This window comes from Paramisgurnus dabryanus, chromosome 8, assembly GCF_030506205.2.
Source record: "Paramisgurnus dabryanus chromosome 8, PD_genome_1.1, whole genome shotgun sequence".
In the NCBI taxonomy this organism is placed as follows: domain Eukaryota; kingdom Metazoa; phylum Chordata; class Actinopteri; order Cypriniformes; family Cobitidae; genus Paramisgurnus; species Paramisgurnus dabryanus.
In genome coordinates, this window is record NC_133344.1 from 3,061,308 (window position 1) to 3,087,294 (window position 25,987).

The 25,987-nt window shown below is 37.4% G+C and overlaps 1 protein-coding gene across 1 annotated transcript in view; it reads left to right on the plus strand.

Moving 5' to 3' along the window:
- Window positions 1–3,157: 3,157 nt before the first annotated feature.
- lrfn1 (leucine rich repeat and fibronectin type III domain containing 1) overlaps window positions 3,158–25,987 on the plus strand; it is an 84,538-nt gene continuing 61,708 nt past the window's right edge. Inside the window, exon 1 of the mRNA XM_065282005.2 lies at window positions 3,158–3,247. The gene's annotated coding sequence lies outside the window, so the exon portion shown is untranslated. The remainder of the gene's footprint in view (window positions 3,248–25,987) is intronic.

Here is a 25,987-nt window from a genome sequence, read left to right on the forward strand (position 1 = left end):
ACACTAGATGTCACCTTGGCTGTGGCAGTTCATTGGGAGCCCCGCATCAGCGTCATTGTTGGTAATGGTGTAACGGAAATAAAATCACCATAAATCGCCATGAATGCGATTTTCTTGGTTTTCGTTTGGTTCGTTTCAACAGACAGATATGTATTTAGCATTGAGTCCAGAAGTTTTGATATTATAAAAATCTACTTTTTCTAACTGTAATGAATAGTGCTAGTAGGCCTAACATCGATACGCAGCACAAAAGTCCGATATCGTCCATGAATTCGAAGTACAGGCGGAGATAGCAGCGTTACCTATAATTAATGCTTTAATAAAGCCTACAGTATAATACAAATAGTGTATTAACTATTTAAAAGAAAACATTTGCATAAAAAAGTGTTCCTGATGAGGTTTTCTGTTAATCTGTAATACCGCTATTATCCACTAGATGGTGCACTTACCCAATTTATAAAAAACTAACGCAAAAAAATTTACTAATTTTAAACTCTGTGTATGTTTTGATAATCGTTCACAAAATTCCTTAAAAAAAAAAAAAATGCAGAGAAGAAAAGTTCGCACACAGTAATCCAAATAATGTCCAACATTTATTCTGTGCCATTATTTGGATTACTGTGTGCGGACTTTTCTTCTCTGCATTGATCTAATTTTTTGGAGTTACGCACTGGAGTTACCACTGTATTGGACTAGAGGCGGGGACGCCATCCCTTCACACGTTCAAAAAAAAAAGAAATCAAATATTTCAGCTTTTTGTATGTATTTTTTTTTAAGAAAAATACCCATATATAGGAGTTTATAAGCAGAGAAAAAATATAGATAGGAAGAAATGTTTTTGTCCCGTTTTGTTTGTTTGTTTGTGGGTTTATTGTTTGTTGGAAAGCAGAGGGTCTGTTCTTTCATTTGATATATTTGTATGTTTATATATTTTTTGAAAAAAATTCCTGGAAGGCAGTTTGTGAAACTTTTGTGAAAATCACCAAAAAATGCTGGCGGACAACTTTTCAAAAAATGGCTGGTGGGGAATGAGTTAATATCAAAGCCATGCAACACATTTAAATTTCTACAAAATAACACTATTGTATCAAACAGGTTATTGCACAAAATAATAATTTTTAATAAATAGCTGACTGGTAATGAGAAGCATGTGTGTGAAGTGATTTAGCAAAATAACATTGCCGTATTTGTTCATATTGGTGTTTTCTATATTCGCTTGTATCGCTTAGAGATATATGAACACAGTCAGATACACACCAATAAAATTATACTAATAATAATACTAGATATTATATACTGCACTTTTTAACTCATTCCCCGCCATTGACAAGTTATCTCGTTAATTAATAAGAGAAAACATTTGCATAAATAAAACGTGTTCCTGATGAGTTTCTAAGGTAATTTGTAATACCGCAATTACCAACTAATTTGTCACAAAAGGTGGCGCAATAGATGACATTTTACCCAATTTATAAAAAAATGAAGCAAAAAATAATTTTTTTATACAGCTTTTTGCAAAACAAAATTATTTTTGAAGAAAAATATGCATATTTAACCTCCTAAGACCCGAGCTTTGATTTGTATTTTTTATTTTTTTATTTCTACCAGCTATTTTGGGGTTAGGAAGAACCAATAAATACAATAACCAAATATTTTTCTTTAAACATGAAGCAGTGTAATTGTCGTATGTCGACGTATGTGGACATCCAGGTTATAGGAGTTTATAAACAGAAAAAAAATAAAGATAAGATGATACTTTTTTCCCGTATTGTTTGTTTGTTTATTGCTTGTTTAGAAGCAGAGGGTCTGTGCTTGATATATTTTTATTTTTATTAATTTTCCTGGAAAACATTTTGTAAAACTTTTGTGAAAATCACAAAAAATGCTGACGGGCAACTTTTCAAAAAATGGCTGGCGGGGAATGAGTTAAGAGGACAGCCATTTAGTAGGGGTGTCCAATAGGGATGCACTAAATGTTCAGCAAACAAAAATAGCAAAAAAGCATCTTTGTGTGCTTTCACACTGTCGACATGTTTGCTGCATTTGTAAAGCATGCACGCCTCTCGCTCCACACTGGTTGCAATTTGATCCCGTCATGATTTTTTTTTTGTGTGTGTAAAATGTATGTGGTCTTTTGACTCCACAGCTATTTTCTGCCAAGTACTTTTGATTGCTCAACATTTGGTGCATCCCTAGTGGCTGAAATCATAGTTGACATTATCGAGTGCACTTCAATCCCATAATACTCCACAATAGCAAGTGAACATCTGATGGTCACTCAACAGCTATGCCCACTATCTTTTTGCTGTGAATTGTGTGCCAAATGAATTCTAGTGTCTTGACACAAAATGTCACCCGTACCACTCCCACTGCGCTCAGTGTCCGAATTCACTCATTTATTTCAGTCACTCCTTTAAGTTGACTATATTAGCGGATGGTAAATAAGGGTATAGGGGGCTATTTCAGACACATTGGTTCTGATGTAGAGGTGAAGTTGCTGTGAACATGTTGCTATGGAGGATGCTGAGGTGTTCTGGTTGGTTGCTAGGGTGTTGTTATGCAGTTGCTAGGATGTTAACTAGGAGGAAGTGTTGTTAAAATGATTGACACTCAATATTAGTAATCGTGATGAGCATAAATAATAATTATAATAATGAATGGACCCCAATGTCCTCAAAACTCTGTGTCAATGTTTTGAAATTGTCGTCATCTTTCCATTTTGGTCTTTGCTTTGTGGATCGGTAATGAAATATGAATGCGATGTGTACTGAAAGATATTTCCCCATCACAGCTAATGTATTGCATTATAGTTTAGTGATATAAAAACACTTAGTAATGATGAATGTTTATCAAAGAACCTAATGTAGACAATGATACAGCATCACACAACACGCCCGACAGTTCAGTAATGCCATCTGTTCTGCCCTTCTCTCTTCTTATCCATTTGTCCTCTTCTATTTTTTTCTCTCTTCCCCATTTTCTGCATCCCTATATTCTTGTCTCATTCAGCTACCACAAACAAACTGTGATAAAAGCAGAGATTTAATTGAGATTGTCCTTTTTTTCTTGTTATATTCGAGTCTAAGAAACAATTATATGCACTGAAAACCTTTCTCTCGCTCTCTCTCTCTCTCTCTCTCTTTGTTGTCATGGCTACAGGTGGCATCACTCCAGTTACCCAGAAGACCTTGAAAAGACAAGAGATGGCCTTTTGAGATGACTGACACTGGAACAGACTTCATATCTGGTGAGAGTGTCAGCCGTTCACAATAACACACATCCTCTTTCTCTCACGCTTCTGTTTTTCAGACACTGTGAATATGACATCTGTTGTCCTTTGCTATGGGAGTTCTGGGAAATAAGGGATCGATTTGTGCAGTCAGAAGCAACAACAACACACACATATGCAATATCCAAACCTAATAACATGTAATAGAAAGTTGACCTCATACAGATTAATGACATCCCAGCAGATGATGTGGCTGTGCAGAAAGGTCTGATGTTTTGAGTCTGATGTTTTCCTGTAAGGAAGGTTGATAGCTATGACATCATGGTTGACCTCTTTATCATCTCTAATGCATTACGCCTTTAAGGCCTAATCGCTCAAGCGCATAGTATCTGAGCTGCGCCTATAGTAAATAATAACCTACAGGGTGGTGTGGATATCTGACACAGATTGATCAGTGCACAGCTTTCTTGCATGACTCAGTGGATCCAGGAATGGTTTGTTTGTACTAAACGAAGTTGACTAGCACAGTTTAATTCCAACCTAATGGCATCAGTTATTGCTAATATCAGTCCCTCCAGAAAAACGCGATTATGCGATCGCATGATTCAAAGCATGATCTGCCAAAGTCCGCATATTTTGCAGTATAAATTGCAGATTTCCATGCACAAAATATGTGGGGCTTGCATGATTTCGTAATCCCCACATTTTCGTAGCAAAAATCACATATATCTTAAGTTTAAGTTTAAAATGTTGCATTTACTTCACATAAGCGCAGCCATGTCCCCTGTTGCCATGGGAACGTTATCATCATTCAAAAGCTGCAAACAGTTTTTGCAAGTTCCCCGTAATTTTTGCAAGTTCCTGTAATTTTTACAAGTTCCCCACAATTTTTGCAAGTTCACGCAATTTTTGCAAGTTCCTGCAATTTTTACAAGTTCCTCGCATTTTTTGCAAGTTCACACAGTTTTTGCAAGTTCCCTGCAATTTTTGCAAGCTCCCCTCAATGTTTGCAAGTTCCCGCAATGTTTGCAAGTTCCCGCAATGTTTGCAAGTTCCCGCAATGTTTGCAAGTTCCCCGCAATTTTTACAAATTCCACGCCTTTTTTGCAAGTTCACACAATTTTTCGCAAGTTCCCCGCAATTTTTGCAAGTTCCCCTCAATTTTTCGCAAGTTCCCGCAATGTTTGCAAGTTCCTGCAATGTTTGCAAGTTCCCGCAATGTTTGCAAGTTCCCCGCAATTTTTACAAATTCCACGCCTTTTTTGCAAGTTCACACAATTTTGCAAGTTCCCCGCAATTTTTACAAGTTCCCCTCAATTTTTCGCAAGTTCCCGCAATGTTTGCAAATTCCTGCAATGTTTGCAAGTTCCCGCAATGTTTGCAAGTTCCCGCAATGTTTGCAAGTTCCCCGCAATTTTTACAAATTCCACGCCTTTTTTGCAAGTTCACACAATTTTTGCAAGTTCCCTGCAATTTTTGCAAGTTCCCCTCAATTTTTGCAAGTTCCTGCAATTTTTGCAAGTTCCCCTAAATTTTTCGCAAGTTCCCGCAATGTTTGCAAGTTCCCGCAATGTTTGCAAGTTCCCCGCAATTTTTACAAATTCCACGCCTTTTTTTGCAAGTTCCTGCAATTTTTACAAGTTCCCCGCATTTTTTGCAAGTTCACACAGTTTTTGCAAGTTCCTGCAATTTTTGCAAGTTCCCCTCAATTTTTACAAATTCCACGCCTTTTTTGCAAGTTCACACAATTTTTGCAGGTTCCCCGCAATTTTTGCAAGTTCCCCGCAATTTTTACAAATTCCACGCCTTTTTTGCAAGTTCCTGTAATTTTTACAAGTTCCCCGCATTTTTTGCAAGTTCACACAGTTTTTGCAAGTTCCCGCAATGTTTGCAAGTTCCCCGCAATTTTTACAAATTCCACGCCTTTTTGCAAGTTCACACAATTTTTGCAGGTTCCCCGCAATTTTTGCAAGTTCCCCGCAATTTTTGCAAGTTCCCCGCAATTTTTGCAAGTTCCTGTAATTTTTACAAGTTCCCCGCAATTTTTGCAAGTTCACGCAATTTTTGCAAGTTCCTGCAATTTTTAAAAGTTCCTCGCATTTTTTGCAAGTTCACACAGTTTTTGCAAGTTCCCCTCAATTTTTGCAAGTTCCTGCAATTTTTGCAAGTTCCCGCAATGTTTGCAAGTTCCCGCAATGTTTGCAAGTTCCCGCAATGTTTGCAAGTTCCCGCAATGTTTGCAAGTTCCCCGCAATTTTTACAAATTCCACGCCTTTTTTGCAAGTTCACACAATTTTTGCAAGTTCCCCGCAATTTTTGCAAGTTCCCCTCAATTTTTCGCAAGTTCCCGCAATGTTTGCAAGTTCCTGCAATGTTTGCAAGTTCCCGCAATGTTTGCAAGTTCCCCGCAATTTTTACAAATTCCACGCCTTTTTTGCAAGTTCACACAATTTTTGCAAGTTCCCTGCAATTTTTGCAAGTTCCCCTCAATTTTTACAAATTCCACGCCTTTTTTGCAAGTTCACACAATTTTTGCAGGTTCCCCGCAATTTTTGCAAGTTCCCCGCAATTTTTACAAATTCCACGCCTTTTTTGCAAGTTCCTGTAATTTTTACAAGTTCCCCGCATTTTTTGCAAGTTCACACAGTTTTTGCAAGTTCCCGCAATGTTTGCAAGTTCCCCGCAATTTTTGCAAGTTCCCCGCAATTTTTACAAATTCCACGCCTTTTTGCAAGTTCACACAATTTTTGCAGGTTCCCCGCAATTTTTGCAAGTTCCCCGCAATTTTTGCAAGTTCCTGTAATTTTTACAAGTTCCCCGCAATTTTTGCAAGTTCCCGCAATGTTTGCAAGTTCCCCGCAATTTTTACAAATTCCACGCCTTTTTGCAAGTTCACACAATTTTTGCAGGTTCCCCGCAATTTTTGCAAGTTCCCCGCAATTTTTGCAAGTTCCCCGCAATTTTTGCAAGTTCACGCAATTTTTGCAAGTTCCTGCAATTTTTGCAGGTTCCCCGCAATTTTTGCAAGTTCCCCGCAATTTTTGCAGGTTCCCCGCAATTTTTGCAAGTTCCCCGCAATTTTTGCAAGTTCCTGTAATTTTTACAAGTTCCCCGCAATTTTTGCAAGTTCCCGCAATGTTTGCAAGTTCCCCGCAATTTTTACAAATTCCACGCCTTTTTGCAAGTTCACACAATTTTTGCAGGTTCCCCGCAATTTTTGCAAGTTCCCCGCAATTTTTGCAAGTTCCCCGCAATTTTTGCAAGTTCACGCAATTTTTGCAAGTTCCTGCAATTTTTAAAAGTTCCTCGCATTTTTTGCAAGTTCACACAGTTTTTGCAAGTTCCCCTCAATTTTTGCAAGTTCCTGCAATTTTTGCAAGTTCCCCTCAATTTTTCGCAAGTTCCCGCAATGTTTGCAAGTTCCCGCAATGTTTGCAAGTTCCCGCAATGTTTGCAAGTTCCCCGCAATTTTTACAAATTCCACGCCTTTTTTGCAAGTTCACACAATTTTTGCAGGTTCCCCGCAATTTTTACAAGTTCCCCTCAATTTTTGCAAGTTCCCGCAATGTTTGCAAGTTCCTGCAATGTTTGCAAGTTCCCGCAATGTTTGCAAGTTCCCCGCAATTTTTACAAATTCCACGCCTTTTTTGCAAGTTCACACAATTTTTTTGCAAGTTCCCCGCAATTTTTGCAAGTTCCCCTCAATTTTTGCAAGTTCCTGCAATTTTTGCAAGTTCCTGCAATTTTTGCAAGTTCCAGCAATTTTTACAAGTTCCCACAATTTCAGCGCATAAAATTGCATAAATATCACGTATATTCCATTGCATTATTTAAGAAAAAGTTCCGCAAGATCAAGGATTTTTGCACGCAACAATCACCAATAAAACTGTTTTAAAAAAGTTTTTCTGGAAGGACTGTAATTTAATCCAACATGCTAAAATGACTTTCTTTCAAATTTAGACTTTTGTCGAGGGACTTTATATAAATCATACAAATTTTCTATATCATGTGTGTAATGAGTTTTACAGATTTCAAGATAAGTTTGGCAGGGTTCATTATACAGTTTAAAGGCATACATAACATTTATTGAGTTCATGCAAGGTCTCCTGATTTGATTTTAAGTTGGTGGTCCATTGTCTGCCAAGATTCTCTAGCAGATTAACACACCATCATAATCTTCATCAATAAATGATCCGGAATTACTTTAACAAATTGTACTGCATTAGCTCTTTTATACATCAGTGCGGTCTTTATCTTGTGTTATCAGTGATCGTGGCTAATGCCTTTAAAGTACCTCTACCTCTAGGTTTCTCTCATCTGTTAGATGATGTTGTTGTATAGGCGGACAGACGTTTGTCCGCTTCCTACGCCAGTCATGAAGAATTCATCACCCGCTTCGACATACAACAGCTTATTGTATTATTCATAGCGAAGGCTAACGGGTTTATTCTGTACAATTTCACTGCAAGGTTGTCATCAAGGTGATGGATATAATCATATATGTGCATTTATAATGAGCTTCATTAAAAGATGCCAGAAGTTGCACACTTCACAAATAAGTGGTTGTATTGATAGAGCCTTTGTTCATCGTTGAGTGCCATTCTCTGTGTGCACAGAAACTTTTACTGTACCGTCTACTAGTGTTGGGCATTATGCCCCATTTTGAGAGTGTGCTATCGTCAGCATGTGAGATCGCCGATACACAATGGTATTGGGGGCGGGGCAATAGTTTACTTATTTATTTATTTGTTAATTTTTTACTCATTTATGACAAAGGCACTTGATTGGTGGACAAAAAGAAGCAGATTTACTCTAAGGGCCACATTGTCATGACCGCAACCTTCTTAAAACTGATGCAATTAATGGGAGCGCATCTAACAGCATGCAAGAGCTGCGTGTATTACAAGCTCATGTGCGAGCCGAGGAAGAGTCAAAGTAATGCACATTACAAGTTCAGGTGCTAGAAGCAGTCCATGCCGCCGTAGCTATGGGTGGGCCCTGTCAGCTAGGCCCACCCACCTGCCTATCCAGTAAGGCCTATTAGTTATCCTAATGAGTAAATTATGTTGCAATCATCACTATACTTGACCTTTAAAATAAATCATATATTTTTTAAACTCTTGTTTGCTATTATGAGAAGGAATAAGTTAATTTTGTAATTAGTAGTGCAATAAATAGCGCATTTCGAACAGCCTCCTCGCCCTCCCCCACCCCACATCATAGATATGAACACCCGGTTTAAGGCTGACACATACAGAATAATGAGAGCTGCCGCTCCTTCATTGTCTTATTCAAAGACCTTCGGTGAGAAGACTTTATTACAGCTTGCTGGTCCACCCTTTATCATCACTGTTGAGGATTCTGAACATGAAGTGTTGGTTCAGCAGCTAAAAAAAGAAAAGTCTTTCCAGATAACATTTGCGCTCAATTTTGCGCCCATGAGCCTTCTGGTCTGAAATCGAGGTGTGATCAGGCGCATTGTTGGCGCGTTGCTATTTTGAGGCAAATAAAATAGACTACGCCACTGACCAACTAAAACCTGCTCTAAAGTCAATGGAGCAATATTGCTTTTGTTATTTAATGAGCGCGTTAGTAATATGCGCCTATAAACGGGACGACAACGCGCATTTGCTTGTCACATGGATGCGCAGCAGCACACAAACGTTTAAAATATGAAAAATCAAAGGATTAAAATGTTAAAATGTTTAAAAAGATTATTATTGAATGCTTGGACATAAATGAGGACCGATTATGAGACGTTAGAAGGCTTAAAGAGCTGCGTCACCTGTAGTCTGGTAAGTAATTAAATGTTTTGCTTTAAACAAATGCAATTATTGCATTTTTGTAAAAAAATGTTAATGCTACCCCACATATTTATTATTTTTGATGACGTTGTACCTAAGGATATGATGAGATGATAACCATTTTTATGTTATGCTTACATTTCAAAACACCCACGGTGCTGTTCTAGTGCTGAAACGGCATGTTTGTAAATTATCTCCTGTTTGTTACAAATAAACTATTTTTGAAGTACAAACCTTATATAACTTACATATTTGTAAATTTTTCTTTGAGATTACACTGATCATGAAGGCTCCCCTTAGTTTTTTAGTTTAACAATTCTGCCAAAATAGGAAATTGGGATGGCACCAGCGCAACTGGCTTTTAAAGGGGATGAGACTCTTATTGGTTTATTGCACATTGCGCTTAGATTGTTAAAATAGGGCTCATACAGGCTTTTGTTCTTATTAAACGGTATTGAAGCTGGTGTAGTTGTGTGTTTGTATATTTTGATAACAGATTCATTTTTGGCTAGGCCCACCTGATTTTCTCTGGGGCCACCCACATTGTGAATCCTGGCTACGCTAGTGCCACGCGCGTTCACGTCCGAGCAAGAGTACTGGTGCATTAAGTGACCAGGTGCACCAAGTGAAGCCCAAAAACCCGCAGAGGTGTGGCACTCTTGCAGTGGACGTTTTGACGTACAAAGAAATGCAGCGCTCTTGCAGTTAATGTTTGGACATGCAGAAAAGTACAGCACTCTTGCAGTGAATGTTTTGATGTGTATAGAAAAATAGCACTCTTGATGTGAATGTTTTGATGTGCAAAGAAATGCAGCACTCTTGCAGTTAATGTTCTGACATGGGGAGAAATGAAGAAATATTGTAGTAAATGTTCTGACATGCAGAAAAGTGCAGCACTCTTGCAGTGAATGTTGTAATGTGGAAAGAAATGCAGCACTTTTGCAGTGAATGTTCTGACATGCAGAGAATGCAACACTTTTGCAGTTAATGTTCTGACATGCAGAGAAATCCAGCAGTTTTGCAGTTAATGTTCTGACATGCAGAGAAATCCAGCAGTTTTGCAGTTAATGTTCTGACATGCAGAGAAATGCAGCACTCTTGCAGTGAATGTTTTAATGTAGAAAGAAATGCAACACTTTTGCAGTGAATGTTTTGATGTGTATAGAAAAGCAGCACTCTTGCAGTAAATGTTCTGACATGCAGAAAAGTGCAGCACTCTTGCAGTGAATGTTGTAATGTGGAAAGAAATGCAGCACTTTTGCAGTGAATGTTCTGACATGCAGAGAATGCAACACTTTTGCAGTTAATGTTCTGACATGCAGAGAAATCCAGCAGTTTTGCAGTTAATGTTCTGACATGCAGAGAAATCCAGCAGTTTTGCAGTTAATGTTCTGACATGCAGAGAAATGCAGCACTCTTGCAGTGAATGTTTTAATGTAGAAAGAAATGCAACACTTTTGCAGTGAATGTTTTGATGTGTATAGAAAAGCAGCACTCTTTCTGTGAATGTTTTGATTTGCAAAGAAATGCAGCACTCTTGCAGTTAATGTTCTGACATGCAGAGAATGCAACACTTTTGCAGTTAATGTTCTGACATGCAGAGAAATGCAGCACTCTTGCAGTTAATGTTCTGACATGCAGAGAAATACAGCACTCTTGCAGTGAATGTTTTAATGTAGAAAGAAATGCAACACTTTTGCAGTGAATGTTCTGACATGCATAGAAATGCAGCGCTCTTGCAGTTAATGTTCTGACATGCAGAAAAGTATAGCACTATTGCAGTTAATGTTCTGACATGCAGAGAAATGCAGCACTCTTGCAGTTAATGTTTTGATTTGCAAAGAAATGCAGCACTCTTGCAGTTAATGTTCTGACATGCAGAAAAGTATAGCACTATTGCAGTTAATGTTCTGACATGCAGAGAAATGCAGCACTCTTGCAGTTAATGTTTTGATGTGCAAAGAAATGCAGCACTCTTGCAGTTAATGTTCTGACATGCAGAGAATGCAACACTTTTGCAGTTAATGTTCTGACATGCAGAGAAATGTAGCACTCTTGCAGTAAATGTTCTGACATACATAGAAATGCAGCGCTCTTGCAGTTAATGTTCTGACATGCAGAAAAGTATAGCACTATTGCAGTTAATGTTCTGACATGCAGAGAAATGCAGAACTCTTGCAGTTAATGTTTTGATGTGCAAAGAAATGCAGCACTCTTGCAGTTAATGTTCTGACATGCAGAGAATGCAACACTTTTGCAGTTAATGTTCTGACATGCAGAGAAATCCAGCAGTTTTGCAGTTAATGTTCTGACATGCAGAGAAATGCAGCACTCTTGCAGTGAATGTTTTAATGTAGAAAGAAATGCAACACTTTTGCAGTGAATGTTCTGACATGCAGAGAAATACAGCACTCTTGCAGTAAATGTTCTGACATGCATAGAAATGCAGCGCTCTTGCAGTTAATGTTCTGACATGCAGAAAAGTATAGCACTATTGCAGTTAATGTTCTGACATGCAGAGAAATGCAGCACTCTTGCAGTTAATGTTTTGATGTGCAAAGAAATGCAGCACTCTTGCAGTTGATGTTCTGACATGCAGAGAATGCAACACTTTTGCAGTTAATGTTCTGACATGCATAGAAATGCAGCACTCTTGCGGTAAATGTTCTGACATGCAGAAAAATACAGCACTATTGCAGTGAATGTTGTAATGTGGAAAGAAATGCAACACTCCTGCAGTGGACATTTTGATGTTCAAAGAAATGCAGCACTTTTGCAGTTAATGTTCTGACATGCAGAGAAATGCAGCACTCTTGCAGTGAATGTTTTAATGTAGAAAGAAATGCAGCACTCTTGCAGTTAATGTTCTGACATGCAGAGAAATCCAGCAGTTTTGCAGTTAATGTTCTGACATGCATAGAAATGCAGCACTCTTGCGGTAAATGTTCTGACATGCAGAAAAGTACAGCACTATTGCAGTGAATGTTGTAATGTGGAAAGAAATGCAACACTCCTGCAGTGGACATTTTGATGTTCAAAGAAATGCAGCACTCTTGCAGTTAATGTTCTGACATGCAGAGAAATGCAGCACTCTTGCTGTAAATGTTCTGACATGCAGAAAAGTACAGCACTACTGCAGTGAATGTTTTGATGTGTATAGAAAAGCAGCACTCTTGCTGTGAATGTTTTGATTTGCAAAGAAATGCAGCACTCTTGCAGTTAATGTTCTGACATGCAGAGAATGCAACACTTTTGCAGTTAATGATCTGACATGCAGAGAAATCCAGCAGTTTTGCAGTTAATGTTCTGACATGCAGAGAAATGCAGCACTCTTGCAGTGAATGTTTTAATGTAGAAAGAAATGCAGCACTCTTGCAGTAAATGTTTTGATGTGTATAGAAAAGCAGCACTCTTGCTGTGAATGTTTTGATTTGCAAAGAAATGCAGCACTCTTGCAGTTAATGTTCTGACATGCAGAGAAATGCAGCACTCTTGCAGTAAATGTTCTGACATGCATAGAAATTCAGCGCTCTTGCAGTTAATGTTCTGACATGCAGAGAAATAGAGCACTCTTGCAGTTAATGTTCTGACATGCAGAAAAGTATAGCACTATTGCAGTTAATGTTCTGACATGCAGAGAAATGCAGAACTCTTGCAGTTAATGTTTTGATGTGCAAAGAAATGCAGCACTCTTGCAGTTAATGTTCTGACATGCAGAGAATGCAACACTTTTGCAGTTAATGTTCTGACATGCAGAGAAATCCAGCAGTTTTGCAGTTAATGTTCTGACATGCAGAGAAATGCAGCACTCTTGCAGTGAATGTTTTAATGTAGAAAGAAATGCAACACTTTTGCAGTGAATGTTCTGACATACATAGAAATGCAGCGCTCTTGCAGTTAATGTTCTGACATGCAGAAAAGTATAGCACTATTGCAGTTAATGTTCTGACATGCAGAGAAATGCAGCACTCTTGCAGTTAATGTTTTGATGTGCAAAGAAATGCAGCACTCTTGCAGTTAATGTTCTGACATGCAGAAAAGTATAGCACTATTGCAGTTAATGTTCTGACATGCAGAGAAATGCAGCACTCTTGCAGTTAATGTTTTGATGTGCAAAGAAATGCAGCACTCTTGCAGTTAATGTTCTGACATGCAGAGAATGCAACACTTTTGCAGTTAATGTTCTGACATGCAGAGAAATGCAGCACTCTTGCAGTAAATTTTCTGACATGCATAGAAATGCAGCACTCTTGCAGTTAATGTTCTGACATGCAGAAAAGTATAGCACTATTGCAGTTAATGTTCTGACATGCAGAGAAATGCAGAACTCTTGCAGTTAATGTTTTGATGTGCAAAGAAATGCAGCACTCTTGCAGTTAATGTTCTGACATGCAGAGAATGCAACACTTTTGCAGTTAATGTTCTGACATGCAGAGAAATCCAGCAGTTTTGCAGTTAATGTTCTGACATGCAGAGAAATGCAGCACTCTTGCAGTGAATGTTTTAATGTAGAAAGAAATGCAACACTTTTGCAGTGAATGTTCTGACATGCAGAGAAATACAGCACTCTTGCAGTAAATGTTCTGACATGCATAGAAATGCAGCGCTCTTGCAGTTAATGTTCTGACATGCAGAAAAGTATAGCACTATTGCAGTTAATGTTCTGACATGCAGAGAAATGCAGCACTCTTGCAGTTAATGTTTTGATGTGCAAAGAAATGCAGCACTCTTGCAGTTAATGTTCTGACATGCAGAGAATGCAACACTTTTGCAGTTAATGTTCTGACATGCATAGAAATGCAGCACTCTTGCGGTAAATGTTCTGACATGCAGAAAAGTACAGCACTATTGCAGCGAATGTTGTAATGTGGAAAGAAATGCAACACTCCTGCAGTGGACATTTTGATGTTCAAAGAAATGCAGCACTTTTGCAGTTAATGTTCTGACATGCAGAGAAATGCAGCACTCTTGCAGTGAATGTTTTAATGTAGAAAGAAATGCAGCACTCTTGCAGTTAATGTTCTGACATGCATAGAAATCCAGCAGTTTTGCAGTTAATGTTCTGACATGCATAGAAATGCAGCACTCTTGCGGTAAATGTTCTGACATGCAGAAAAGTACAGCACTATTGCAGTGAATGTTGTAATGTGGAAAGAAATGCAACACTCCTGCAGTGGACATTTTGATGTTCAAAGAAATGCAGCACTCTTGCAGTTAATGTTCTGACATGCAGAGAAATGCAGCACTCTTGCTGTAAATGTTCTGACATGCAGAAACGTACAGCACTACTGCAGTGGATGTTTTGATGTTTATAGAAAAGCAGCACTCTTGCTGTGAATGTTTTGATGTGCAAAGAAATGCAACACTTTTGCAGTTAATGTTCTGACATGCAGAGAAATGCAGCACTCTTGCAGTGAATGTTTTAATGTAGAAAGAAATGCAGCACTCTTGCAGTTAATGTTCTGACATGCATAGAAATCCAGCAGTTTTGCAGTTAATGTTCTGACATGCATAGAAATGCAGCACTCTTGCGGTAAATGTTCTGACATGCAGAAAAGTACAGCACTATTGCAGTGAATGTTGTAATGTGGAAAGAAATGCAACACTCCTGCAGTGGACATTTTGATGTTCAAAGAAATGCAGCACTCTTGCAGTTAATGTTCTGACATGCAGAGAAATGCAGCACTCTTGCTGTAAATGTCCTGACATGCAGAAACGTACAGCACTACTGCAGTGAATGTTTTGATGTTTATAGAAAAGCAGCACTCTTGCTGTGAATGTTTTGATGTGCAAAGAAATGCTGCACTCTTGCAGTTAATGTTCTGACATGCAGAGAATGCAACACTTTTGCAGTTAATGATCTGACATGCAGAGAAATCCAGCAGTTTTGCAGTTAATGTTCTGACATGCAGAGAAATGCAGCACTCTTGCAGTGAATGTTTTAATGTAGAAAGAAATGCAACACTCTTGCAGTTAATGTTCTGACATGCAGAGAAATGCAGCACTCTTGCAGTTAATGTTCTGACATGCAGAGAATGCAACACTTTTGCAGTTAATGTTTTGACATGCAGAGAATGCAACACTTTTGCAGTTAATGTTCTGACATGCAGAGAAATGCAGCACTCTTGCAGTAAATGTTCTGACATGCATAGAAATGCAGCGCTCTTGCAGTTAATGTTCTGACATGCAGAAAAGTATAGCACTATTGCAGTTAATGTTCTGACATGCAGAGAAATGCAGAACTCTTGCAGTTAATGTTTTGATGTGCAAAGAAATGCAGCACTCTTGCAGTTAATGTTCTGACATGCAGAGAATGCAACACTTTTGCAGTTAATGTTCTGACATGCAGAGAAATCCAGCAGTTTTGCAGTTAATGTTCTGACATGCAGAGAAATGCAGCACTCTTGCAGTGAATGTTATAATGTAGAAAGAAATGCTACACTTTTGCAGTGAATGTTCTGACATGCAGAGAAATACAGCACTCTTGCAGTAAATGTTCTGACATGCATAGAAATGCAGCGCTCTTGCAGTTAATGTTCTGACATGCAGAAAAGTATAGCACTATTGCAGTTAATGTTCTGACATGCAGAGAAATGCAGCACTCTTGCAGTTAATGTTTTGATGTGCAAAGAAATGCAGCACTCTTGCAGTTAATGTTCTGACATGCAGAGAATGCAACACTTTTGCAGTTAATGTTTTGACATGCATAGAAATGCAGCACTCTTGCGGTAAATGTTCTGACATACAGAAAAGTACAGCACTATTGCAGTGAATGTTGTAATGTGGAAAGAAATGCAACACTCCTGCAGTGGACATTTTGATGTTCAAAGAAATGCTGCACTTTTGCAGTTAATGTTCTGACATGCAGAGAAATGCAGCACTCTTGCAGTGAATGTTTTAATGTAGAAAGAAATGCAGCACTCTTGCAGTTAATGTTCTGACATGCAGAGAATGCAACACTTTTGCAGTTAATGTTCTGACATGCAGAGAAATCCAGCAGTTTTGCAGTTAATGTTCTGACATGCAGAGAAATGCAGCACTCTTGCAGTTAATGTTCTGACATGCATAGAAATGCAGCGCTCTTGCAGTTAATGTTCTGACATGCAGAAAAGTATAGCACTATTGCAGTTAATGTTCTGACATGCAGAGAAATGCAGCACTCTTGCAGTGAATGTTTTAATGTAGAAAGAAATGCAACACTTTTGCAGTGAATGTTCTGACATGCAGAGAAATGCAGCACTCTTGCAGTAAATGTTCTGACATGCAGAAAAGTATAGCACTATTGCAGTTAATGTTCTGACATGCAGAGAATGCAACACTTTTGCAGTTAATGTTCTGACATGCAGAGAATGCAACACTTTTGCAGTTAATGTTCTGACATGCAGAGAATGCAACACTTTTGCAGTTAATGTTCTGACATGCAGAGAAATGCAGCACTCTTGCAGTGAATGTTTTAATGTAGAAAGAAATGCAGCACTCTTGCAGTAAATGTTCTGACATGCAGAGAAGTGCAACACTCTTGCAGTGAATGTTCTGACATGCAGAGAAGTGCAGCACTCTCGCAGTTAATGTTTTGACCTGCAGAAAAGTGCAGCACTCTTGTAGTTGATGTTCTGATATGCAGAGAAATGCAGCACTCTTGCAGTTAATGTTTTAAATATGAGACCAAGCAGTTGATTGATATCATGGCTAAAAGCTTTTTTATGCTGCAGTGCCAAGGCTCATTTTGTAGTAGCCATTTTCTCCGTGTTGACTTTTATTCTATGAGTTCATCAGCTCCATTAGACTCAAATGGCAGCCAGAAGAGTACAGAATACTTTAATTATGATATCTGTACAAGATAAACAAAGAAAATGGAAGGGATGCCTGTCTATATAAAACTGACTACAATGAAGCTGAGGTGATCTGAGGCGTCTCCATGGCATTGATTGTGATGATGTTCCCAACGGCCTCCAGACTCTTGCTTCAGGTCTTTAGGTATAACTCAGGTTCTTTCTTCACTGTCACTGTTTCCAGTGTTTGACTTCAACGCTTCATTTCTAGCTGCCACTCAAACTAAACATTACATTTTTTAGATGAGATCATTATATCAATCAAATCACATCAAATGTTGAAGAACTTGTTGTTTTTTCCAGCAGTAATAAACAACAGATCTCATCAGTGCGTCATTAATTTCATTTAACCTGTCAGTGTGGTTTCTAGTGTTTGTGATTAGCCATACCCAGGACTCTCTGTGTCTCCGCCCTGCAGGCGTCACGCCTCTAAACCCTTCATCCTCATTACAAGACTATCAAAATTAACTGTGCATGCACAAATGACTAATTATAGCCGCCTGATTCACATCATCTGAAAGATCTCAAAGCTTTTCTTTGTCAAGAAAGTTGCAAGAAAACGATAACCTCCAAGTAATGTGCATGTGAACTTTTGTGCTGGCATTTGTCTTTATTGTGTCTGTTTATAGTCATTGTCTCTCTCTCACGTCATACTGAACATTTGCTTGATATACAGTACTGTAGTAACCTTGAACAACCTCTCCTAACTTTAGTTTAATTATTTATCAAGATGATAATCAATATTTTATAAAGACTTCTTATGGAGCAATTATGAGACAATTTACAACGTATCCTTACAAATGCATTACCTGCCCTTGGCTATAGAGATGTTGTCACTGTTCTCTAAATTGGAGGTCTCGTCTCTTTATCATGGGTGTGTGTTTCCTGCTTAAAACAGCCAATGAAACTCAAGGTCAGTTGTGAGGAGCGTGAGGAAGGTGAGTTTATTGTCCAACACGTGCAGATTAGTCTGATAGAAACACGTGTAAGCCGTGTCATGTAGGCAGGAGTGCAGGTGTGTGCCAAAAAAAACAAAACAAAAAAAATGTGCAGTTTATGCTAAACAGATACAGAAACATCGTGCTCCTGCATGTAAAAAAAACACATTGCGTTAGCACAGCAAAAGGCCATGTGTTCGAACCCGGGGAATACACACACAGATATAAAATGTCTACTTTATAAAATCTCATTGGACAAAAGCATCTGCAAAAACATAGATGTAAATGCATACTGTAGACATAATTTTCCTAAACACTGGTTTCACCTATTTCTTGTAGATTTGTCACATTATGGTTTCACAGAAACATATGGCTGTAACAGTCAAGCGAATGTATATTTGCTTAAAACAGACCTGATGTGCCCTTAACTGCTTTACAAATCCACTGACGAGGTTAAAATCTCAACATTCATTCCTGCATGTCATTTAACAGGTTTTATTTCACACCGTTGCTGATTCTTACCGTGGTATTTCATCATGCGGGCGGCTGATGCTGACTGTGTGTTCAGGAGGAGGCCGAGCTCACTTTCCAAATGTCATGTGTTAACAAACCCAAAACAAATGTGTTAAATGTGCAGCGAGTTCACGCTTACAGACTCATAGATGATTACAGCGTTCTTCACCAGCTGTCGCCGTCGTCTGATTACATCAATGACGGGCGATCACCGAAAGTGCAGTTGAGCAAAGATGCACAACTACAGATAAGGAGGCGGAGCTGCTTTTCTAGGTTGGATGATCTGCCAATTATGTGTTACGGATTCCTGCGCGTTGGAGTTTGCTTCATGTAAGCAGAAAGTTACATCACTTTCAGGATACTGAATGAAAGTATTTTACTAAGATCGGAAATGACTTTGCACAGTCTTTTACCTACACTACAGAAATTGCTGGGTTGTTTTAGTCCAGGGATTTTCAATTTTTTTTGACAGCCGAACACTCATATTTACTTATTTACTTGAAGCACCTCCTGAAATGTTAAGTAAATGTTTTAATAATTTAATAGCACATTTGCATGCTAAACTTTAAAATAACTTATTAACTTATAAACTTATTTTTCATCTGTTTTAAAGTTTTAATGAGTAGTAGTTGTTATTATTAGACCATCATTTTGTGATTTTCTTTTATTGCTACATAAAACGTATCTATTCATTTTGCATGAGTTTTCTGATATAGTGTAGTGTTGTGTAATGGTCGCTACATGCAGAATAAACAAACTAAATATATAATTTTGTTAGTAAGTGTTTTATTTAGATTATTAATAAAAAAAATGGTGGTGGGCAATGATTAATCGCGATTAAGTGCATGGAAAATAAGAGTTTGCATAATATATATATATATATATATATATATGTGTGTGTGTGTGTGCGCGCGTGCGTGCGTGCATGTGTGCGTGCGTGTGTGTGTGTGTGTGTGTGTGTGTGTGTGTGTGTGTGTGTGTGTGTGTGTGTGTTTTGAGTGTAATTATTATGTATATTTAATAGTGCTGGGAAAATATTAATCCTGATTAATCACACACAAAATAAAAGTGTTGTTTTTGCATAATATATGGGTGTGCGCTGTGTGTAATTATTATGTATATATAAATACACACACAATTATGTATGTATTTAAGAAACAATATATATTTATTTATATTTTTATATATTAGATATTAACAATAAAAATGGATATATAAATACAAATGTTCTGAAATGTATATATGTATGTATATGTGTGTGTTTAAATATTAGGGCTGGGCATAGATTAATCTAGATTAATCTCATACAAAATAAAAGTAATTTTTTTGCATAATATATGAGTTTGTGCTGTGTGTAAATATTATGTATATTTCAACACACAAACATACACATATATACATTTAAGAAATGTTTAATTTATATATAGTTTTTTTATTTATATATAATATAGAATTTATAAAAATATAAATAAATGTATATGCATATGTAAATGTTTCTTAAATACATACATGAATGTGTGTGTATTTATATGATATATTAGACAAAAATGCACTTTTATTTTGTATGTGATTAATCGCGATTAATCTTTTCCCAGCACTAATATTTAAACACAATACATTTCAGATTTTTTTATATATTTTAATATATAGTTTTTATATATTATTTCTTATATATCAATGTTTTTAATTTATATATAATAAAAACATTTAAAAATAGAAATAAATATATATATATACACATTAGTGCTGGGAAAAGATTAAACGTGATTAATCGCTTACAAAATAAAAGTTATTTTTTGTATATTATATGTGTGTGTGCTGTGTGTAATTATTATGTATATTTAAACACACTCACATACATATATACATTTCAGAACATTTTTTTTGTATATAATTAAAAAAAAAATATATATATATATATATATAAATATATATACACATGTAAATGTTTCTTAAATGCATACATGAATGTGTGTGTATTTATATATATAATAATTACACACAGCACACACTCACATATGTGACCCGTCACGGAAACCAGGGACGCAAGTCGGCAGCACAAGTTTCGAGAAAATGAGAAACAAAGTTTTTTTTTCAAAATTTGTGATTTTCGTTTTATTGCAGAATCTGTTAGTTGAGATCACGAAGAAGCCTCTCCATGTTTGAGATAGTAGTTTTTGTATATTTAAAAGCGTACATTTTGCGGTTAAAATAGGCTTGTTTTTCCGGAGATTCTAGCGTGCAGCGGGGGGCGTCATTGTCTGTGTGTATATTTACATACTGTATAAGCTTTTGTTTTCGCCTCCGCCCCCAAAGGGAACAGCGTGACTACTAAATAAGGATAGTTCGCCCAAAAATGAAAATAATGTCATAAATGACTCACCCTTATGTCGTTCTAAACTCGGATGACCTCCGTTCATTTTCGGAACACAGTTTAAGATGTTTTATCGTTAGATTTAGTCCGAGAGCTTTCCCCTTCATTGAAAATCTATGTATGGTTTCCATGTCCAGAAAGTTAATAAAAACATCATCAAAGTAGTCCATGTGACATCAGTGGGTCAGTAAGATTGTGTTGATGCATCGAAAATACAGTTTGGTCCAAAAATAGCAGAATTACGACTTTATTCAGCATTGTCTTCTCTTCCGGCTCGAGCGTGAAGTCACGTGACTGTAGTGACGCGCTGCCCTGTATCTCAGACATGTTTGCTAAGTTTTTTTTTTCAAACTTATAGCGTGCGTCTCCCCAGACTGTAAAGCTCGGGCGCACAAAACAAAAGAAAAATAAAAGAAGCTGGGGCGGAACAAATAACAGTCAGCCGCATCGTACGTCAGCCGCGTCACTGACTTTATGCGGTGCCGCAGTAGGATGACGTCAAAGTACCGCGAGAGCGCTTCAAGAAATCTTACGGAGTAGTTTAATTTCGACTCGCTCTCGCGGTACTTTGACGTCATCTCTATGTCAGTTCTTGCAGCGCAGCATGAGTCCAAACACACAGAAGTTACACAGATATCGTTGTATTCTTCATATAATTGGCTACATGTTTTGTCTATCAATATTTTCCACGAAGTCATTGGCTGATGGAGGAACGAGCGAGCCATTGGTAACATCTCTAAAGGATGTCACGTTTTCGACGGCGCTGTTTGGATGATCTATTATACTACTTCCCTATTTTAAATACAAACTTTGAAGGCGGGTTCATGTGTTTAAAGAAGTGTAAGCTCATATACCCTTACATGTTACGATTTAAATAGTCTTCAGATTGTATATTATATTGTATTACCAGACATTCATGCGAAATCTGATGTAAACAATCTATATTTCACGGATTATACGCATTTGTGGACAAAATGGTCATTGGATAATCTGAAACAGACTGGATTCGACTTGTGATCCCCACAAAGGTAAAAAGAGTCATGTTTATTTTTGCGTGTTGTCATTTGGTCATAAAATACTACATATGATGCTAGAACATCTCAAAAAGGGTTTTACAGGGGGCATGGCTTAGCTAAATGAGATGTAAATGAGCCCTATTGTCTCCCCCAGCTGAAAAGAAGAGTCCCTTTCGTCTCGATTTTCTCTGTTTGAGTATTTCTGAGTTCCTATATTCAAATGGCCACAACTTCTCCAAATCTTATCAAATTTCCATGTGTCACACATCGTTGGAAAGCTTAGAAACTGCACTTTCAGAATATGTGAACAACTCAAAATGCCCAGATCCGACTTGTGTCCCTACTTTCCGTGACTGGTCACATATTATGCTAAAAATCACTTTTATTTTGTATGCGATTAATTGCGATTAATCTTATCCCAGCTCTAATTTACATATAAAAGTTTCTTAAATACATATATAATGTGTGTGTGTTTATATATACATAACAATTACACCCAGCCCAAACTCATATATTATCCAAAAACTCGCTTTTATTTTGTATGTGATTAATCAGAATTAATTGTTGCCCAACACTAATTTATTTACATTTTATGACTTAATTAAAGTAATTTATTGCTTTACATTAACTCACCAACCCCTTGCAATTTCTCCATGAACCACCAGGGAAACCCATATTGGAAACCCATATTTATTGGGTTAAATATTGACAAACTCAAACGCTGGGTTTAAATTAAAGTATCTTGGGTTGTTTTGGTTGGTTCAAATATAGACAACACTTGGTTGATTTAAACTAACAATTGGGTTTGTCCATATTTTACCCAATACATGGGTTAAAAACAACCAAGCCATTTTAAGAGTATGTGAATGATGTACACACATGTTGTCTTTGCATGCTATTTTAGAAATGGTGAATGATTTTAAAATATTCTTTATACAAAATAAAAGTGCTTCATGACGCCATAGAAGAACTATTTTTTGGCTAAAACATTTTGGCTAGTATTGTAGTACTCTAGTCCGGTCTCGAGACCCATTTCTGCTTTCTGGACTCGTCTTGGACTTGTTCCTTCAAAGACTCGGTCTTGACTCTGTCTCGGACCACAGTGGGAGGAGAAGGACTCATAATTTCAGACCGAGTCCTCGAGATCAACGCATTTTTTATGTTCATATAAAAAAACACACAACACATTAATAATAAACACAATAATAATAAAATGCAATGTTGACAGGCATTATTTAAAAATGACATCCCATGGTGCAAAGATACTGCCATCAGAGCCGTTTATTTATCTCTAGAAAAATAGGCAGAAGATGATGCATGTGGTAAGGATTTTTATAATGAAAGTAAAAGCATAGTCCACATTAAGACGTTAAGACTGCTCCTCTAAACAATTCCCAATCTAGCTTAGTCTGTTGATTATTAACTGGGGTGATATTAAATTATGAATATGAAAACTCCTAAAGGACTTGGTCGCGACTCAGACTTGCTTCCTCAAAGACTCGGTCTTGACTTGGACTCGACTGTATTTGAAAACCCACGAACTCGGTCTCGACCCTTCAAAAACTATGTCTTGACTCGGACTCTGCATAGGTGGTCTTGTCCCCATCACTAAGTTTGGCTTTAATGTTAAAGGGATAGTTCACCCAAAATGACAATTTCATCATAAATCACTTACCCCTGTGCCGTACTAAACCACCAAGTCCTTTGATTGTCTTCAGAACACATTTTTAGATATTTTTGATGAAAACCAGGAGGCTTGATTTTCACAATCAAGCCCAGAAAAGAATGAAAAACATTGCCAAAAGGTCCAGACGCCGTCAGTCGTTCAATAATAATATGATGAAGTGGCGAGAACACTTCTGTGTGCAAACAAAAAACAACACAAACGAGTTTATTCAACAATTTGTTCTTCTCTTTGGTCCTTCAGTGTGCGTTCACGAGTAGACTACAGCACATTCTGTTGACGTAATTGCCAAGTTTTTTTATTTTTTTTATTTAAGTCATTAAGCAAACATTGTAAACAATACTTATGCAGCCCGTATAAATGCACAAATTACTTATCAGCGTCTTCTGTCTTTGCAGCTCACATCAGAAGCACGCGCCAGAACACTTCTGATTCATAACAGTTTTTTTTTTTGTAAAAAGGATTAGATTATAAAAGGTATGAAGAAACGGGTCTTTAAATAACCTTTGTCTGTATGTTTATTTCAGGAACCAATAATGTTTCCTCTATGGCATCGCTTTAAACCTTTTAAGCACCTTTATATTGAAGAGTGACGGCTTCGCTCACCACAGAACGAAAAGCAGGAAAACTGTAGATAATGATGAGATAACCACAGAGATGGTTAAGAATATTAACATTCTGACTCATCCAATTGGTGTGAGGTCACAGATGGCCTGGGGTCGGCCACGGTGGCCGTTTGTAGTTTAAATCTGCAGACGTGTGAGGCCATCCTGGGTCCCGGCTGAAATATGCCTGACGTCCAGGATCCTTTGTGCTGTTCGTTCTATTTAAAGTGCCCTGTTTTATCTCGGTGATTTGCATGAGTCTGAATATGTCAGCGCTTAAGGAGAGAAAGATAAAAGGGCAGCGAGACAGCTCAGATGTTTCTCATGTGGATTATACTTAAAGGTGCCAAAGAATGCATTGAAATGGCCTATGATTACCTTATTTGAAAGGGTCATGAATAATAATGTTGAGCTCTGCTCTGATTGGATGTTTCACACAGCAGCTCCTTTCAGTAGCTCTGTGTGTGTGTGTAAACAGATGTTATGTTTGAGTCTGTATTAGACGAAAAATAATCAATTGTTTGGAGATTATTAATGGATGTTTCTGAGAGGTAAGTTTGTGTTTTTATGGACCTGCAAAACGTAACTGTAACTTCAATAGTAAAACTTCAGCCTAAATGTTAGCATAAAGCATTAACTAGCATATAGCGCTAACTCAGCAGTTAAACTTTGTTTTTAGCATTGTAACAACATTATGATTGATTTAATGTGTAATTTAATGTTGGAGGCTGTACGACTGTACGTCACATTTGGTGTTATGTTGAGAGTGGCTTGTTTTCAGCTCTTTTGCATGCACAAGGTTTACATAAAATCCTAGCTGTCTACACCGAGCATTTTGGAACATCATAGACACATTCCCTCTGCAGAAACCGTTCCAAACCATGGGCATCATAATTGCGCCGCAAATGTTTTTTAAAGCAGCATCGGATGCATCATCTGCAATCCCAGAATGCTTTGCAACGAGATCATTTGTCAAGCTCTTTTTAATTGAATTGTTAGTTTATGTACCATGTGAAGTTTTTTGCCTATGAAGAGCATTTCACAGCGCATCAGTTAGGAGGTTCTGTTTCAGTGAATTTTAAGGACGCTTTAATTAGAAGTTGTTTGTCAGCCAGGCTGTTAGGACCAGATTTTATCCGGCTCAGTCCAACAAATCTCCACACCTTTGATGAAACCGTAAAACACACAATAACTTGGGATAAGAGCAGAGAACAATGCTGTGGATGCAGAGTAGCTGATAATTGGAACGGGAGCAATGCTGCTGTTTATTTATTTACAGATTTACAGAAAGAGACACATAAAACCTTCGGCCAGTATAAACTTTACCTGAATATAGGCAGTTCTGGATGTCAGTGGTGCATCGTGATGCTGTAAATGGTTGCTATGGTGTTGCTAAGGTGTTCTGTGTGGTTGTTTCCACGTTGCTTTGTGGTTGCTGTACTGTTCTTGATCATTGGTATATTGATACTTATAAGTTCAAGTGTTTTTCCATGTGATGTAATTCACCGGATGAAAATCAAATTTTTAATCATTAACACTCGAGTTTTTAATATGAGCAGTACCACACACACAAACACACATACATGCTGAAGTTTATGTATCCAAGTTTTCCTGTAGGAAAGGCAACCGGAAGGTCATGTGAAGTTTGGATGTGTGTGGGGACAGATGTCTCGACTGATTTGAATTAAATTAACAGTGAAAAGATTGAAAAACAGGCAGATGTGTGAGCAGTGAAGCGGTTACTTCAGAGGAAAAAAATATCTCCTAAGTTTATTTAATTTTAGAAAATCTTTAGTGAGACACATGGTCTATGTTTCTTCAGTAAAAATAATGTAAAAATATAAAGTTGATCATCTTTGAGTTAAGTCCTTTGCTATTTTCTGTCATCTCTGTGCATAATTATGTGCGACACAAAGTCAGCAGTAAATACAGACATACAGTAGTTCTGTACATTCATAAACAAACTATATTATCAATATTATCTGTGGATTT